This window comes from Vicugna pacos, chromosome 4 (genome assembly GCF_048564905.1).
Source record: "Vicugna pacos chromosome 4, VicPac4, whole genome shotgun sequence".
Taxonomy (NCBI): domain Eukaryota; kingdom Metazoa; phylum Chordata; class Mammalia; order Artiodactyla; family Camelidae; genus Vicugna; species Vicugna pacos.
In genome coordinates, this window is record NC_132990.1 from 18,327,160 (window position 1) to 18,332,804 (window position 5,645).

Genomic DNA, 5,645 nt, shown 5'->3' on the forward strand with positions numbered 1-5,645 from the left:
TGTCAGAAGTAGCTGTAAGTCATATGGAAAAAAGAATGTTTAGTTCAGTAAAAGATGGTAGTAAGCCAATGGGCGCTCAAATTCTGCTTTTCAAAGCAAAGACTCTCCTACTCTCAGGCGGTATGCACTGCTCAGGGTCCTGGGTACCTCTAGTTCCCAGCACGTGGCAGGTACTTAGAGGTTTGCTAAATGAGTTGACTTACATAGTTAGTTTCCTCATTCACTTGGTAGCTTCTCCTGAATTAGCAAGACCCCGAGTAACAGTGGTGAGTCAGACTGGCTGGGGAGAAGATGATAGGGTATGAGCTGGGACACCAGTCTCCTGCCCTTGGATGGGACTTAGGTGTTGGGATTCCCCAGTCCTCTTAATCCACGAGCCCGTCTCCTATAGATTCTGCTTCCCTGCAGAACCCTGCCTAATACAGAGGGCAGTCTGCTTTACTCAGGCAGCTGATTCAAATGTGAATCTTACCCAAAAACACCATCATCATAGACTTACCCAGAATAATATTTGGCCCAGTCAAGTTCACATGTAAAATTTAAATGTCACACAGGGTCAAAGGCGAAGAGCAGAGTACAAATGAGATTGGAGAGAAAGGTAAGAAGTTTGGAGTTTATTCTGAAAGTACTGGGGGGTTATTGAAGGTGCTGACACAGGGAATGGCTTGGATACATCTCCTTCCCAAGCCCATCACTCACACTTCACGTGTGGTGGACACTTCTTCAAAGGGGTGGGAGAGTTGTGAAGGTGAGATGGGAGCAGGGACAAGGGAGGTGGAGACAGGTGGACCCACTGGAGGAATGGTTTGAAGGTATGGATTTGGGGAAGGAAAGGGGTAAATCGGGTACCACAAAGCCTATGAAGCAAGGTCCTGCTTGTTGCATCCTTCGGGGTAGGATGCTGAATATGACGGTTGTCTCATTCTCTGAGTCAGGTATCCACAGACTACAGCCCACCTGTTTTCTATATGGCCGGCAAGTTAGGAAAGCAATTCACGTTTTTATATGGTTGGAAAAAAAATCAAAGGAAGAATACAATTGACCCTTGAATAAAGTATGGGTGAGGGGTACTAACCCTCCATGCAGTCAAAAATCTGCATGTAACTTTACGTATTTTGTGAACTGTAAAAATTAGTGAAATTCACATTTCAGTGCCCGTAAATAGTTTTATGGGAACGTTTGCATAGTGTCTGTAGATGCCTTGCCCTAGATCAGCAGAGTTGAGTAGCTGCAGTGCAGACCTGTGGCCTGCAAAACCTAAACTCTTTGTTATCTGGACTCTTACAGAAAGTTTACTGGCCCCGTGCTAACAGTCTCTGGAAAAACATGTTGGTGTTCACCCGTCCATCTTATCTAACCCTGAGATACCCCTTGGCAGGGGCATTGTCAGAGCATGGATGTTTCTGTCTTTGCTGTCTGTAAACTGAAGAAAGCCAACATTAAAGAGGCATTTTGTTCGCCAGCATTAGGACCTTGACCTGTTTGAACAGCCAATTAAGGCAGCTTTGGAAATGGAAGAGACTTCAGAGGTGGTGAGCAAAGAGCAGGGATCAGGAACACAGCCCTCTCTGTCCTGGAAGGGACCCGCTGAGCAGTGTCCCAGGGAAAGCAAACCAGAGGGCATTGGCTGCCCTGCAGGTGTGGAGGGACCAGCTGTCAGAGACAAGGCAGGAAAGGTGCCTGACAGTGACTCACACCTAACCCTTTACTTTTTGAAATTGAAATTTTGCAGTTGGCCTTCTAGCTTGATTCAGCTATCCTGGCCTCTGAGAGGTGAAATTCTGTGTTAGGCATCCAGCTCTGGCTTCCATACATGGCTGGAGGTTGTTCTGCAGATCTTGATGGGGCTGAGTTTTTAAACAGATACAGGCTCCTTAGCAGGGATCCTCCGGGGTCTGATGGCAAGTTAAAAGCAAAGGCCACCCAGCCTGCTTTTCAGATACAGATGGCAGTACTCTGAGTCCTTTGGAAACTATGCCTGTGTGGTAAATAAGCTCCCATAGGTATGAATTTGATACATCTGAGGGTTTTTCATTTGCGGAAAAATAGATGAACGTCTATGGTTGGGACACAGTTTCCTAAAACTGACAGTGTTCAAAATTCACATCGTTGGAGTGTATTTGTATCAGTATGAATGTGACCTCATAATTTAAGATCACAGAAGCATAGAATGGCTCTTTGGTGGTGGTAGGGGAGGGATCTTTCCCTAACTTGTTCCTTCTACTAAGGCTCAGAGGATGAAGGGGTTGACAAGGCTGTGGCCCCGTCAGCCCAGGGCCAAAGGGCGCTCCCGAGTCCATGGGCATGCTCCATTTACACGGCCTTCGCTCTCTGCACGATCATCTCAGAGACACTTCTCCAGGCTCCGTGTGTGCAAGCTCTGCTGATTCACTTTCAGTGACGTGAGAGGAAGAGTCCTGCTGTCAGAGAAATGGCATTGTTGATGGCAGAGGTCGTCTAAGCAGGACTCAGGCTTAACACTGAAGCCGGAGATGGGAGGCTTCCCTGTACAGCTCTCGACCCTGGTCCATGGAGATGAACATTCTCGGACTTGGCGAAATTTCTAGCTCGGCGCCACGGCTTCAGTAAGGAAGGGCTCCTTTAGTGCTCCTTTCTCATCTTTTGTGTGCTTCCTATTTCTATCTTGTTGACCTGATGTTCCATCTCGCCGTTGCTTATACCTCTTGGAGAAGTCTGAAAAGAATATTGAACAGGAAACATCCTTTAAAAAGAGAAAAAAAAATTCTGCTGTTCCAGCATTATTTTTTCATACTATGCTAATCATTTTTCAATACGTCGTGCAGATGGTAGGTTGTATTTTTGCGGAGGGTTTTTTCAAGCCAAGTTCATAGACGTGATCTTGAATTCGTAATGCTGTATTCCTAAGTGTCTTTTTTTGGCTGTCAAAATAGTGCTGTCTTTAAAAAGTACAATGTGGATACTCTGGGTGAGGCTGATTATATCTGCTTTCTTTCTTTATAGAAAATGAAGAATTTTTCCCTTATTACAAAAGTAACATTTATTATAGAAAATGGGAAAAGGAGAAAAGTCAACAGAGGGACAGTAATTTGGTTTAAGGATCACCCTCAAAAATAACCACATCCTCTTTCTTATCCCTTCACCCTTTTTTTGATGATACAGTGAGCAACGTGATACACATTCAATTGCATGATGTCTATGTGTGTCAGAAATGCAGAGAACAGGATACCTAGCTTGGAGAACAGATTAATTGTATGGAGTTTGCATGACAGACAGGAAGACCATAGGTTTTAGGGACTTAGCGATCTGGATTTTGATTCAAGAATTAGTGTTAAGGTCTGTGTTCCTGGGAAGTGGCTTTGCCTGCATTTCAGTTGTAAATTAGGTAAGTGGTTCTTTGGGGAGGTATCGCATGAAGAGCCTGAGGCATGTCTGGCTGGAGGCCCCCCTCTTCCACGTGATGAAAGAGGGCAGCCGTGGCTCTCACCCCCGAGCATCTGCTGCGTGCAGACCTGCTTCAGTGACGAACTTTCCTTATAAAGGGTCATGTGGTAAATACTTCAGGCTTTGCGGACTAAGGGCAAAATCAGGGATATAATGCAGATACTTAGATGACCGTTTAAAGTGTAACCATTTAAGAACGTAGAAAGAAAACACTCCTAGGTCCCACGCCAAATGAGAACAGGCAGTGGGCCTGTTACGGTGTCTTCATGTGTTGTAATCTTTGTCACCCTGTGAGGTGGTCAGACTTCTAAGGAGTGGTGGTGCCCAGATTCTCACTGAGGCAGCCAGAGCCCAGGGTCCAGTCTGCACCACTGCCACTCCTGCCTGACAGGTGGTCACTGTCATCGTGTAACCACCAGGACCACATTTCCCTCATTCTGTCCCCTCAGCTCTGTCCCTTCCTCTGCTCCCGGCACCTTCTTCCTCTCCCTCAGCCCTGCTCTCATCCTTGAACCCACCAAGCTCTATTCCTCCTCGGGCCCTTTTCATTGCACCTCTCTCTATGGGATGCCCTGCAGCTGGGTGCTTGGCAGACTCCTTATCCTTCAGGTCTCAGGTCAGATGTTCTCTTATTTGGAGAATCCTGCTTAACAGACTTGTCTGGGTGCCCCGGGCCTTCTGTCACATGATCCTTCACTTCTCAGAGTCTTGGCTTCCTTTCCTCCACTCCTGAGCATTCATTATGTGCTGTAACCGGGTTGTGTGATCTCTTGTTCACAGGTTTGTCTGCCTCTGCCCAGTGGGACGTGAGCCTGTCCTGAAGGACAGGGTCAGGGCAGTGTCCTTTTCATTGATACGTTCCCAGGGCCAGGAGAGCATGGAACATAATAGGTGCTTAGGAACTGTTGGACATATGCCTTTATTTCTTTAGCTGATTGTCCCCCATTTTTCAGAAATGAGCTTAAATTTTTAGTGTGGGCTTTCCTGATTCCACGTGCAGGTAGTAGGTCTCCTGCTACTTTCCTCTGTGGCTGGAAGAGCCAGCTATTATTTGGTAAGCCCAGCACCTGAGGAAGAGAGTCAGTGCCTTTCCTGTAGAAGGTGGTGTGAGGTGCGAGCCTCAGGAACCCGCGGCAGCCCGGGTCTCCGCGTGAAGCAGAGCGTTGTCTGCCGCGGGAGAAGGGAAATCACACAGGGCTTGCCTGGCAAAGGCATCACCGGACTCCGGTTGTGGCTGGAGCTGTGGGTTGTGCTTCGCAGACCACGATGTGCTTAGGAGACACCCAGGATCTTGTGCAGGTTCTGATTTCTGTAATCTGGGCTTGGGACCACGGTTATGAATTTCTGACCTGCCTTTAGGTGCTGCTGAGACCTGCTGGTCAACAGACTGCACGTATAGTAACAAAGGCCCCAGGTCAGGGTTTCTCAGCCTTGGCACTATTGACATCTTGGACCAAATTATTCTTTGTTGTGAGAAGCTGTCATGCACATTGTAGAGTATCTAGCACCATCCCTGGCTTCTGTCGACTGTGCCACTAGCATTCTCCCAGTTGTGACAACCGAAAATGTTATCATATGTTACCAAATGCCCCAGGGGTGGAGGTGGGGCAGGAATCTTCTCCCATGAGAACTCTGGCCTACATGCTTCTCTGCTCTTAATTTGCTTGTCAGTGCCTCGTTATATGCTCTGAGTTGCCTTTTGCTTAAGCTAGTTTGGTTGATTATTTTTGAACTTGTAGATTTTGCCACTTATATACATGTTAGTATGTTCTTGTGTGATTTTATATGTAGTGCCTGTGTACGCCACAAAGCTCTGTAAATGTTCGTTCTGTGTCTCCTTAATTTTAATACCTAGTGTGGAGTCCAGTCTGTGGGAGGTAGTTGATTAATGCCAACTGAATGAATGACATTCTATAAGGGATGGTGTGTTCATGCTCTTTTCTTCCCTTTTGGGTGCTATAATCTTTTTTTAAAAAATGTCTTATTGAACTATTATATATATATATACACTCATAAGTGTATATACAGTTTAATAAGTTTTCACGTATGGAGTATTTGTGTGTTAAAGGCCCCCAGGTCAGGAGCAGAACATGACCAGCATCACAGAAGCCTCCTCTTGTGCTCCCTTCTACTCACTCTGTATCCTTAAAATATTTCTTCCTTTTCAGTAACAAAAGGGCATTCATGTTCCACGTTGAAAATTTTATAAGTACAGAGAAGCA

The 5,645-nt window shown here is 46.2% G+C and overlaps 1 long non-coding RNA gene across 1 annotated transcript; it reads left to right on the forward strand.

Moving 5' to 3' along the window:
- Positions 1-554: 554 nt before the first annotated feature.
- Positions 555-1,468, forward strand: LOC140695826 (uncharacterized). Its single transcript, XR_012071654.1, has 2 exons — positions 555-598; positions 1,288-1,468. It is a non-coding gene; the product is annotated as an uncharacterized lncRNA (long non-coding RNA).
- Positions 1,469-5,645: the final 4,177 nt, after the last annotated feature.